Here is a 13,912-nt window from a genome sequence, read left to right as displayed (position 1 = left end):
GTCTATTCTAGCCAATTCATGACTCATGCCATCGAAGTTACCTTTCCTTAAATTCAGGACCCTAGTCTCTGAATTAACTGTGTCACTCTCCATCTTAATAAAGAATTCTACCATATTATGGTCCCCAAGGGGCCTCGCACAACAAGATTGCCAATTAGTCCTTTCTCATTACACATCACCCAGTCTAGGATGGCCAGCATTCTAGTTGGTTCCTTGACATATAGGTCTAGAAAACCATCCTTAATACATTCCAGGAAATCCTCCTCCACAGCATTGCTGCCAGTTTGGTTAGCCCAATCAATATGTAGATTAAAGTCACCCATGATAACTACTGTACCTTTATTGCACACATCCCTAATTTTTGAATAAACTGGAATGCTGCCTGTTCCGAGAAGTCAGTTGCCTTATTGAACTGCACTGGAAGAGTGACTGCAGTGCCTTACCTCTGACTTCCACCTCCCATTTTCATTAAGGGAAGCGCGTTGTCTTTATTTTGATTCGCCCCAAATCTTCTAACTGGGACCCAGAACGTCCTCCTCTGTGGAGGGATCTCTGGGACCAGACTCTTGGAGTCATTTTTAAAAACTATTTTGGTTACAGTACTTGAACACATTTTGGCCCACATCAAAATGTAATTCTGGATGAATAAAACTTGCATTACCAATCAAAAGTCTTAATGAGGAAACTTTTAATTAACTGCAATTAAGTTGTTCTGGATATCCTGAATTCAATTTAGTTACACAAAATACCTTGGCCTAGATTTTCGCCGACTTTGCGATTGGGTTTTCGCCGTGATTTGACCCTCCACGGCGTAAACCCGGTCGTTGGGATCCTCTGTGACCTCTCTGGCGGCGCTGCCACATAACACTGGAGAGAGGAGCGCCAACGTGCAGTGCCGAGGATTGCGTTTGCGTCGCACTTTTGGCTCTCTCGGGACCCGTATGCCATGACCAGAATACTGACTGGGTCAAACCTGTCGGTGCAGCCCTGCTAGCAGCGGTAAGTATAAAGACCTGCAAAAAGGTAAGTTAAACTTTTTTATTTTTTATTATTTCTCAGCGATTTTAGTTGGTAAGAATTATTTGAATGTTTTTTGCAATTTTTTATTCCCCCTCCCAAGGCCCCTCCCTCGCAGTGCTAACGACCCCAGACTAAAGTTGCCAAAATTTGCGATTTCCTACTCCTGGAATCCTTGTGCAACGCTGACTTACTGAGATGTAAAGGCCGAAAGTTAGGCCTAAAAAGGGTAGCACAGTGAAAACGGTAATTTTGGCGTAAAACTACCAAAAATCTAGCCCCTTATATTGTGCATTAAAATCTGCCCCATCAAATAAAAGTTTTATTGATGCTTCAGCAAAGCAGATATTTTTCTCCCAATAATATAAAAACAGTGTAAAATTTTTGTTAAATTATCTTCTCCACAATTTCTCCCAGTTTTGTCCCTTTTCCTGAGGATATTGTTTCATGGGCACCAGCAGCTTACTGGCACTTTGTCCAAGTGGCACTTCTTCATTGTGATCCTACACCGTGATTGTTGGCAGACTATTTTTAGGTTTAGCGGCCTTATGCTAAACATTAGTAAGACAAAGGTCCTCCACCAGCCTGTCCTTGCTGCACAGCACTGCCCCCCCGCCCCCCCCCCCAGACATCAAGATCCATGGCGTGGCCCTGGACAACGTGGACCACTTCCCCTATCTCGGGAGCCTCCTATCAACAGGAGCAGGCATTGACAACGAGATCCAACACTGCCTCCAGTGTGCCAGTGCAGCCTTTGGCTGCCTGAGGAAAAGTGTTTGAAGAACAGTCCCTCAAAACAAGGTCATGGTCTACAGGGCCGTAGTAGTAATACCCGCACTCCTGTAAGGATCCGAGACGTGGACTATGTACAGCAGACACCTCAAGTCGCTGGAGAAATACCACCAGCGATGTCTCCAAGATCCTGCATATCCCCTGGGAGGACAGACGCACAAATATTAGCGTCCTCGTCCAGGCCAGCATTGAAGCACTGACCATACTTGATCAGCCACTGGGCAGGCCACATAGTTCACATTCCAGACACGAGACTCCCAAAGCAAGCGCTCCACTTGGAACTTGTCCGCGGTAAACGAACCAAAGGTGGGCTGAGGAAACGCTACAAGGACACCCTCAAAGCCTCCCTGACATCCCCACTGACACCTGGGAATCCCTGGCCATAGACTGCCCTAAGTGGAGGAAGTGCATCCTTGAGTCTCATCGCCGTGAGCATGCTGAAATCAAGCGGAAGGAGCATGCGGCAAACCGGGCTCCCTGCGCACCCTTCCCCTCAACCACTGTCTGTCCCACCTGTGACACAAAATGTGGTACTCGTATTGGACTGTACAGCCACCTAAGAACTCATGCTAAGAGTGGAAGCAAGTCTTCCTCGATTCCGAGGGATTGCCTATGATGATTTTTTTTTAAGGTCATGAAGCAGAGTTCAATCCTGACCATGTGCTGCTTTTCAGGGGTCACAGCATAATGATTGGAAGGAGAAACTATTATGTCTGTGATGCACCTATGAATGACTCCACGAGGCAATGTGTTGTACTCAAACTGTAGTGACCTTTGATCCTTTATTCGCAACTCCAGAGTGAGGCAGCCGCATGGTAGCTCCCCTTTTATACAACCCCTGCCACCAGGGCAGGAAACCCCAGTCTCCACCAGTTGCACCCTCTAGTGGTGCCAGCATGTATATACAGTGTAAACCTTATTGTAAGTACATCAGGTAAACCAGTCTCCATCTTATGCAACAATACAGTGACTACACAGAGTATATCTATAGTCTGCATATATAACAAACATTGTCTGTTCAGTGCATCAGACAAGTAATTATCAAGTTCTTTGTCTGGTTTAGTGAGTTAATACCACATCTAATCTGTTGGAATGCATACAAGTTGGAACATCGTGTGCACTAAAAAAAATTTAAATATTATACTCTCCAATAAGTAGTTTCAACAACATTTCACCCATTCTAAAATTGAATTCTCAGTTAATACATTTTGCTTTGTTACATGTAGTGGTTACAACTCTTATCTGAATTTATTAAATACTTTGCAGGTTGAGGCTCCATTAGTACTGAGAAACCAATTGGCTGCTTGGAGGATGACTTAAGCAGATAAAAGAACAGCTGTGACCTACATGCATGAACAGGTATGCAAAAATCACTGAAGCATTTGCAGTGTGTAGTCTTGTTCCTAAAGTACTCAAAAGGTCACTCGCTTATTTAAATGTTGTTTCTCTTTAGATCGTTGTTTTTTCAACATTTTGGGCTTTAAGCTGTGAATGATGAATTTGTGTTCAGCATAAATTGCTTCTGATGACTCAGCTATACACTGAGTCATGTAGATCAGAAAAGTCACAGGTTCAATACTTTTTCTTTGTTAGCTGATGTAAATGCTCCCATGGATAAAGCAGGAATAATCAGTCAAGATACCTTTTCCTGTTCCTGTTTTCTGTCTTGTGGTACACCACCCTGTTTGGAACTGTGTGCATATCTAAAGTTGATGAGTTTGGGCTTGCCTGTATTTCTACCTGTGATCGAAAAGCCTGCATACATTTATTCACACATGAATATTGGCCATTTGGACAAAGTACTGGCTGTCATGGGGCTGCATAATCGGTAAGTATGAAGTGCCTGTCCGAAAGGAGGTGGAAAAATTGGTGAATTTTTTAAAAAGCAGAAATTTCTTGCCTGCAAGTAACTTGTAATATGTGAACAACACCAGCTTGTATTTATATAGCGCCTTCAATGTAGTAAAATATCCTGAGGTGCTTTTTGGGAGCATTGATACCTTGGTCAAAGAGGTAGGTTTTAAGGAGGAAAGAGAGGCGGAGGGAATTCCAGAGCTGAAGGCCTTGGCAGCTGAAAGCACAGCTGCCAATGGTGAAGTGAATAAAATCGGGGATGCTCAAGAGACAACAGAATTGGAGGACTGCAGATATGAGGGTTGTAGGGCTGGAAGAGATGACTGAGGTGTGGAGGAATGTGAAAACGGGTATGAGAATTTTAAAATCAAAGCGTTGCTTAACCGGAAGCCAGCATAGGTGTGATGGGTGAACCGAACTTGGTGCGAGTTAGGACACGGGCAGCAGAGTTTTGGATGAGTTCGTTTACAGAGGGTAGAAAATGGGAGGCTGACCAGGACTGCATTGGAATAGTGAAGTCTAGACGTAACAGAGGGTTTCAGCAGCAGGCGAGCTGAGACCGGGGCGGAGTTGGGTGATAGAGGTAGAAAGTGGCCTTGGTGATGGTGTGGATATGTGGTCGGAAGCTCCTCTCTGGCTCAAATATGAAACCAAGGTTCTGAACCGTCTGGTTCAGCTTCAGACATTTGCCAAGGAGAGGGATAGAGTCATTGGCTAGGGAACAAGGTTTGTGGCAGGGACTGAAGACTGGCTTTGATCTTTCCAATTTTCAGTAACTCTAGTAAGGTGTATTTTTACAAATCTTGGTAAGTTACTTTGTGTATCTGAAACTAGGGAACAGATATGGTCTTTTAGTGCAAATATGTAGTTTACTTATGTAAAACTATGAAACTATTTTTGTAGTTATGCAAGTAAAGTATATTGCATTGTTCATTTTGCACATTCCTTTACCTGTTAACAATGCAAAAATTGGTACTTTTAGAAAACATGCTTAACAGTAAAACAAAATTGTTGGCATTCAAATCAATATAGTCAAATCTATGTAGTGGATAGAATAATGGTTGGGTACGAGTAATAAGGCTTAAATTAATTGAAGGTATGAAGAATACTAACCACAAAAGTTTATGTACGTACCTGAAACTAGAGATGAAGTTCCATGCATCACCTGTGGAATTTCAGTTTGAGGCAGCATGCAGCAGAACTGTGCTCTGAGCTACAAGACTTTTTAAATTGTTAGTTCCTAGTAATGCATAATTAAAGTGTGCTTAAGAATCAATGTTATTTTCTAAAACTAATGTAATGAAGGTAAATTGACTTATAATAAAATATCGTTGTACACCAAGAAATTACATTGCTGCCACCTATTTAATTGGCCTTTTTTGTAGTTGACTTTTGCAAAGCAGGAGTGAGACCAAGTTTGCAGCTGTAATTCTCTATATATAATAAAATCCTGATCTATGTTGTGCCATTTAAGGGAGGGTTGAAAACTCCGAGGGTAACTTATCCAAGTTTGCTGACTATACAAAGCTAGATAGGAAAGTAAGCTGTGAGGAGGATACAAAGAGCCTGCAAAGGATAGAGACAGGTTAAGTGAGTGGACAGTAAGGTGGCAGATGGAGAATTGTGAGATTATTTACTTTGGTAGAAAGAATAGAAAACCAGAATATTTTTTAAATGGCGAGGAACTATTAGATGTTGGTGGTCAGGGAGATTTCGGTGTTCTCGTGCAGGAAACCAAGTTAGCATGCAGGTACAGCAAGCGATTAGGAAGGCAAATTGCATGTTGGCCTTTACTGGAAGGGGTTAGAGTACAAGAGTAAGGAAGTCTTACTACAATTGTACAGGGCTTTGGTGAGACCACACCTGAATACTGTGCTCCTTATCAGAGGAAGGATATACTTGCCCTGGAGGTGATGCAACGAAGGTCCATTAGATTGATTCTTGGGGTGATGGGGTTGTCCTAATGTGGAGAGATTGAATAGATTGTGCCTATACTCTCTGGAGTTTAGAAGAATGGGAGGTGATTTCACAAACATTCTGAAAGGGATTGACTGGGTAGATGCTGAAGTGGTTTCTCCTGGCTGGAGAGTCTAGAACTATGGGGCATAGTCTCAGAATAAGGGGTCGGCTATTTAAGACAGATGAGGAGGAATTTCTTCACTCAGTGGGAGGGGCGGGGTTTGTTATGAATCTTTGGAAAGATTGCAAAGTGCTGCAGTACAGTGGGACCTGGGGGTACTTGTGCATGAAACACAAAAGGATAGTATGCAGGTACAGCAAGTGATCAGGAACTAATGGAATCTTGGCCTTTATTGCAAAGGGGATGGAGTATAAAAGCAGGGAAGTTTTGCCACAGCTATACAGGGTATTGGTGATGCCACACCTGGAATACTGTGTGCAGTTTTGGTTTCCATATTTACGAGAGGATATACTTGCTTTGGAGGCAGTTCAGAGAAGGTTCACTAGGTTGATTCTGGGGATGAAGGGGTTGACTTATGAGGAAAGATTGAGTAGTTGGGCCTCTACTCATTGGAATTCAGAAGAATGAGAGGTGATCTTATCGAAACGTATAAGATTGAGGGGGCTTGACAAGGTGGATGAGAGAGGATGTTTCCACTAATGGGGGAGACTAGAACTAGAGGGCATGATCTTCGAATAAGGGGCCGCCCATTTAAAACAGAGATGAGGAGAAATTTATTCTGAGGGTTGTAAATCTGTGGAATTTGCTGCCTCAGAGCTGTGGAAGCTGGGACATTGAATAAATTCAAGACAGAAATAGACAGTTTCTTAAATGATAAGGGGTTATGGGGAGAGGGCAGGGAAGTGGACCGGAGTCCATGATCGGATCAGCCATGATTATATTAAATGGCGGAGCAGGCTCGAGGGGCTGTGTAGCCTACTCCTGCTCCTATTTCTTGTTGTATTATAAATTCTCTACCCCAAAGGACTGTGGATACTGAATCATTGTGCATATTCAGTGCTGAGATAGATAGATTTTTGGACTCTAGGGGAGTTGAGGGATATGCGGATCGGGTGGGAAAGTGGAGTTGAGAGCGAAGATCAGCCAGGATCTTGTTGAATATCAGAGCTGGCTCGAAGGGCCGTATGGCCTAATCCTGCTTGTAATTCTTGTGTTCTAATTAGGGAAGTAGATACCAGATTGTTTACCAGTGGGTGCACCTTGCAGATGGTAGACATCAATACTACCCCTGACTTGCCCAGGTGCGGTCGCGCATCAATTGGGAGGTCCCACACAGGCCGCTCACCAGCTGTTGCCACTGGAAGCGATACCGCATGTGTGGCCGCGCAGCAAATTCAAATCGATTGCGCATGAACATTTTTTTTGAAGAGGGAACATTGGTAGATACTGAAGACATGGTGCACCAGTGGTGGAGGGTGTCAATGTTTAAGGTGGTGGATGGGGTGCCAATCAAGCGGGCTGCTTTGTCCTGGATGGTGTTGAGCTTCTTGAGTGTTGTTGGAGCTAGCCTCGTCCAGGCAAGTAGCGAGTATTCCATCACGTTCCTGACTTGCGCCTTGTAGATGGTGGAAAGGCTTTGGGGAGTTGGGAGGTGTCACTTTCCACAGAATAGCCAATATTTAAGTGACTGGTCCAGTTAAGTTTCTGGTCAGTGGTGATCCCTAGGATATTGATGGTGGGGGATTCATAGCTGATAATGCTGCTGAATGTGAAGGAACGGTGATCAGACTTTTTCTTATTGGAGATGGTCATTTCCTGGCACTTGTGTGGCGCAAATGTTACTTGCCTGAATGTCATCCAGGTCTTGCTGCACATGGGCATGGACTGCTTCATTATCTGAAGAGTTCATAAAATCAGCACAATTTATTTGCAATCCAATAATAAATTCTGGATTTTAGTTTTTTTTCATATTGATGTATGACCTTAACAGATTGCAAAATGCGCTATTATATACTAATTACAAATAATTATTTGGAGTTTAAAGTAAAGGATTCTTGCGTACACATGTAAGGTGGAGCATGGAACCAGCCACAGCATCTAGAATACAAACCTTGACCGTAACAATTTCTTGGCTGGAAAGTGGAAGAGTTTTATATATGGTGTGTCTTTTTGCAGGTGAGGATAAAGTATTCTTTTCCATTTGAGCTTCTGTGTACAAATTGGTTTGAACTTCATGTGGGTGGCAACTAAGGACTCTTAAGTACGGAGTAATGCTTTGGGCATGCACTTTTTTTTTTGTATAACAAAAAATTAACCTTGATGCCACAAGCATTGTGTGATTTATCCTAGCCTTGCTTTAAGGCCAGACTTCAACCTTCTAATTGTAAGGAGTAAGGTTAACTGGTTACTTTTTTAGGAGCAATTTTAACTGTTTAGTAGCTTCACTTCAAAAATTTAGTTACTTCTGCCCCCCCTCTCCCATCACTAAAAAAGCAACTGTTACGCATTTAATTTTCTTCTTTTCACCTTGATAGAAAAATATAAATGTTGGCATTAAAGGCAGCCATTCAACCCTTCTAGCCTGTATTAAATTTAGGGAGCTGATTTTAAACTGTCCCATTTTCCTTTTTTTAATAATTTAAAGTACTTCTCCAAATCCTTTTGAATGCTTTAAGCATTTTTTTTCAACGATGACCAGTTGTGGCAAAACAATCCACATTTCGAAAACTGAAAATGTTTCTATACTCCTTTTTGATAGGATGCTTATCTTGAGATCATGGTTTACCAGTGGAAATTATCTATGCTTAATTTGTTTCTTTTTATCATTTTAAATGCTTGTATTAATATCTTCCTCAATCTAAGTTTGAGAACATAGCCCTAGTTGCTCTGGACCCCTCATTTGTAACACAATTGTGGTAAATATGTGCATGCTTTCTCCCTCCTATAGGGTTCAATTTTGGCCAGGAGTTGCTCTTCTTTTTTTTTTTGGAGTAGGCTGCTTTTTCTGGCAAAACTTAAAAATCCCCAGTTTCCCCAATCAATTTGCACTAGGTTTTTTTAAGGTTCGTTTTGATTTTTTTTTACCGCAGCTGCAGTTCCGGTCAACTCTTTTGGGAAATTCCGCTCTTGTTTTTTTTTGTTTTTAATCCGGAAATCAGTCATGGGGGTGGGGGGTGACTACATTCAAGGGGCAAAAACGCGGCGGTGACAGCAACTGAGGGGTAGAAGTTGGGGGCGGTGCGTATTCACCGCCGTGATGACATCACCATGGCGCCGCGTCACCACGGTTCTCCCCTTCACTTAAAGGGGAGAGTATCCATGCTTTTTAAACTTTGGCCCACTGGGCCACCAGGGAGGATTTTGGCTGGGCCAACAGCGTGGCACTCCAGACTTTCAGGGAAGCCGCACCACTGCTGCAAAAGGCCACAGCCTCACTGGACCACTGGGTGAAAGCTTGTTTTGGCACCGCGCGGTGGGCCGAAGATTTTCGGAGGGAAATGTAGCTGTTGGGGTTGCGGGGGGGGTAGGGTTAGATCGGCGGTGCGTACGATGAATTGGTGCTAAACACCAATCGGCAGCAGCGGAGCGGTCTGGAGGCGGGGGAGACTGGGGCACCGTCGGGAAAACTCAGTAGGGCAATTGGGCTAGCAGCGGCCATTCCACCAAAAGTTGGAGGCCATTCCCCTCCACAGCGTGGTCACCGATTTGCGGTGGTAACAGGCCTTAAGGAAAGGGGCAATTTCGCCCCCCCCCGTGTTTTCACTGAGAAATTTAACTAAAATATTTCCATTCTGGTTTCTAAAAGGTGTTACCTATTTTATTTATTAATCTGCCGATTCTCCTAGCCTGTTATGGCCACCTATGGTCTTCTGCATTTGGCAGTTTGTTACTCCCGCCAGTTTGGTATCACAGATTTTGCTTGATCAATTTATTTATCCATCGATATGCATCTGTCCCTCTGGTATTGCTCAGTTAGTTGGAACAAATGTTACATCTTTTAACAGTGTTTGTTGTAATAGGCTGAGAGTGATTACAGTGCCACCTTGCGAGCAAATAGGAATAACTGGAAAAATAGGTGTTGCCTATTAGCAAATGTTGTTTATAGAAGCATTAACGATGTCAGAAGTGTTACTAAATTATATGAAGTGGGTAAACTTTATTTTAATAACTCTTACTTGCTGTTTGCAACTGCGTTAAATAGTAATTTGCAATAGTAAGAATTTCAGCTTACTGGAATGAATCGCAGTTGCTAAGGTGGGGAGATCATTTAGCAAGGTCTCTTTTACATTCATTTAAGCAGCAGTTTTGAAACCCAATTAAGAAAACTGTAAATCTCAAATGTTGGAAATGCACAGCAGATTTATTAACATTTGTAAAAGGGAAAGGGGTTAAAGTTTTGGGGGTGTAGACCAAGGAATTCACTTTGCCTCAAATGACACAGGTGCGTGTGGGTATGTGAGTACTTTCAGCTGTGATTTTTATTATGCGTGGCACTTGTGTTAAAAGTGCATGACCATCGGGATTCTTATTTTCTCCTCTTCCGCTTCCTCTTCCGCTTCCTCTTCCGCTTCCTCTTCCGCTTCCTCTTCCGCTTCCTCTTCCTCTTCCTAACTCATACATATTCAATTACTTACAATGCCCAAATCACACTCACTGACCTCAAATCCATCGTACAGGTATCTTCATTACTGAACTCTCTGCACCAAGTGGCTCTTCACCCTTGATGCTTTCATTATACACCAGTAGGATGCTGGTTACATAGGATTACATACATAACAATTATGTTTGCAAATCTATGATTATAATTCTAATTGCATTAATCAGAAATAGACTATTTTCCCATCCTGTCATCTAAGATCTTGTTTTTGCCTTTCCCATGTCTTCCGCTGTATTTCTATAATCTACAGTTTACTCTTGATTGAATTACATGATTTCCAGAATAAACTTGCTGGGAATAAAAACTGGAAAGGCACAGTAGGTTTGTCAGAGTGCTGTGCACTTCTAGTTTTCCATTTTTAATTCAGATTTCTAGCATGTGATTTTTCTAGATATTGGCGCTGAATTTGCGGTTGGAGGCATTCCGCGGGGAAATGCATCCGATCCGCAAATAAGATGCCCGCGTACCTGGTGGTTCGGGAGGCATGGAGACTTGTGGTCCTGGGCCTCTCCAGGTACCTGCGGGTACAAGCCCACGTGTCCCCGGGGCACATGTGGTTCGTAAGCGTCTCTGGGATCACGTGGGCTGGTCCAACGAATGAAAGAAGTGAATCCCCATTCATGCTTATGGGGATCCTGTATGTGCGGAATCCCTGTAAGCATGAATGGGAGTGCCCCCAAAAAATACATGTACACATCAAGTGCCATTTAATTAAATATTTAAAACAAAAATGTGATTTATGGGCTAAAAATATCCATATCTTATTGCACAGGTTTTTTAATGTTTAAATATTTTTGTTAATTTAAACTCTTATGCTGGTAAAGGCAGGCCTTGTGCCTGCTTTTACCAGGTGTAAGAATTTAATGGGCATTCGCTGGGCAGAAGTTGGACAAATAGTTCAACTCTCCGTCCACACATGCCCTTTTCTCGGATGTGGATAATCTGTCAAGAATCTTGACAGATCATAAGTTCTAGGTTTTCGCACGTGCACTTCGCGCGGCCCTTACGGGTGCATACGTGCCTGTAGGGGCCACAGATTACTCTGTTGTAAGCATTTTTTTAAAAACTTGCTTGCAGCAAAAAAGATTAAATGGATTTAATAAATCCTCAACTGTACACTATAGAATTTCCCTGAAGTCCATTGAGAGAAAAATATTCAATTTGCAACTATGAAGGTCAAGTCTTATCATTCTTCAAATTCCTCTGCATTCAAAAATTCCATGAGGGATTCTTTATTTGCACAATTGAATGCAACAATGCCAACTTGGATGCAAATCCATATGGAATTTGGACAACATATTTTGTATTGTCAGTACAGAACATGCATGGTTCCTGGAATAAAAGCAAAAATACTGGAAATTCACAGTAGGTACACTCATGTCTGAAAAAAGGATAGGTTTAACATTAAGAACTAAATGAAACTAGGCCCTTTGTAATAATGAACAGAACTGGAAGGGGTGGATAGTGGATAAAAGTCATGTATGTTAATGACCAACCTGTGATTTATTTTTTCCACAAAAGCTGGAAAGAGGTGTAAAGTGCTGCATGATGTGTGGTACATTTCCTGGGTGACATAACACACACTGCCAGATATGGTGCCCTTTTAAATTCAGTTTGTGAGGAAAGGGGTGAGCTTTCTCTTTGCCTTTCCTTGAACTTTCAGGCATGGCTGCCAAGCTGCACCTTCTCCAGCTCCCCTCAATTTGTGCTATCCAGGCCTCCCTTAAACTAGGAAATCCCTAGAATCATATGGTGTGCTACTTTGCCAGAGCCTCTGATTTAAATTGTGACTTTAGCTGATGCGCTAAAGAAACCTCACTGCTGCATTGCTCTGATCTCCTCATCCCTGAGCTGCTTGTCTATAACCTCCCCCTGCTTTCTATACCCATTAAAACAAACATCAATGTCATGGACGAATAAACATTCCACCTTCTGTGACCCCTGTGTAACAAGTTCCAGCCAAACTCTGGCCGCAGGTACTTCAATGGGGTGGAAGGTGAGGACAAGTGGGAACGAAAGAAAGACTTTCATTTATATAGTGCCTTTCACGACGACTGGACATCCCAAAGCCCTTTACAGCCAGTCAATGAAGTACTTTTTGAAGTGTAGTCACTGTTATAATGTAGGAAATGTGGCTGCCAATGTGTGCACAGCAAGCTCCCACAACAGCAATGCAATAATGACCAGATCATCTGTTTGTGATGATGGTTGAGGGATAAATATTGGCCAGGACACTGAGGATTGCTCCTTTGCTCTTCTTCAAAATAGTGCCATGGAATCTTTTTCCCCCCAACTTGAGACTATAGACTGGGCTGGATGAACATGGTCAAGGAGCCTGTTGAACAGCTGAGGGAAATAAACTTGGCTGAGACTAAGGGGGCATTTCATAAGTTTTGATGTAGAACTTTAAATGTGAAAGGCATTGAATAGAAATTGATATATTCCAAAGGGTTCATCAAAGCATAGAATTATCCTTGGATAAATAGATTAAAACTAAACAAACTTAAAAGGGAGGCTAATGACACTAACAGCTAAGACAGTCATGAGGATTATAGCGTAGTGGGTAGGAGAAAATGATTTGAAGGGTTAAAGGAGAATATGGAATAAAAGACTCAAGATTATATAAAATCATTTGGAAGATGAAGATATGGTGGATTAATATTTTCTTTAAAAAAAAAATTAAAGTAAGAATGCAAGTGTATTGGAGGAATATGGAAAAATAACAAGGGATTTGGTTTGGGGTGGGAGGGGGGGGTGGTTGTGGTTGGAACAATTAGCAGAACCCTAGTTTAAGTCACTAGATCCTGATGCTGTGCATCTTGCCTGTTGAAGCAAGTGGTATTTTATTACTTCTATAACCTTTTCTATTCCGAGTATTTGTTGTTTTCTCTTTGTACACTCTCCCTTTTTACTTGTGTTTAGGTTAATTAAAGAAGCAAACAAAGCACGGGTTTATTTCTAGAGGGATAGAATTGAAAAACTGAGAAATTATGTTAAACTTGTATAGAACCTTAGTTAAACCACACTTGGAACACTGTGAACAGTTCTGCTGTCCATATTCCAAAAAGGGCATAAAGGTACTGAAGGTGCAAAAAGATTTACAAGGATGATACTAGAACTGAGAGTTATACCTGTCAGGAAAGAATGAACAGGCTGGGGTTCTTTTCTCTAGAAAAGAGAAGTCTGAGGGATCACCTGATAGAGGTTTTAAGATTATGAAAAGGTTTGGTCGACGTAGAGAAGATGTTTCCACTTATGAACGAGACCAGAACTAGGGGCTGTAGTAATACCTGCCCTCCTGTATGGCTCAGAGAAATGGACCATGCACACTAGACACCAAGTCGTTGGAGAAATACCACCAACGATGTCTCCACAAGATCCTACAAATCTCCTGGGAGGACAGACACACCAACATTAGCGTCCTAACCAGGCCAATATCCCCAGCATTGAAGCACTGACCACACTTGATCAGCTCCGCTGGGCAGGCCACATTGTTTGCATGCCAGACACGAGATTCGCAAAGCAAGCGCTCTACTCTGAACTCCTTCATGGCAAACGAACCAAAGATGGGCAGAGAAAATGTTACCAGGACACCCTCAAAGACTCCCTGATAAAGTGCAACATCCCCACTGACACCTGGAAGTCCCTGGCCAAAGACCACCCTAAGTGGA

General features: G+C 42.4%; 1 protein-coding gene across 2 annotated transcripts in view; it reads left to right on the top strand.

Annotated features, from left to right (window-relative positions):
- The window catches only part of zfyve9a (zinc finger, FYVE domain containing 9a), a 129,737-nt gene that overhangs the window by 19,501 nt on the left and 96,324 nt on the right, over positions 1-13,912 (top strand). For both annotated transcript variants that reach the window (XM_070886870.1, XM_070886871.1), the window contains exon 2: positions 3,076-3,168. The gene's annotated coding sequence lies outside the window, so the exon portion shown is untranslated. The remainder of the gene's footprint in view (positions 1-3,075; positions 3,169-13,912) is intronic.

The sequence above is a fragment of the Pristiophorus japonicus genome, chromosome 8, assembly GCF_044704955.1.
Source record: "Pristiophorus japonicus isolate sPriJap1 chromosome 8, sPriJap1.hap1, whole genome shotgun sequence".
Classification (NCBI taxonomy): Eukaryota; Metazoa; Chordata; class Chondrichthyes; family Pristiophoridae; genus Pristiophorus; species Pristiophorus japonicus.
The sequence above is the reverse complement of the archived record's forward strand: the minus strand, read 5'-3'. Positions and strand labels throughout refer to the sequence as shown.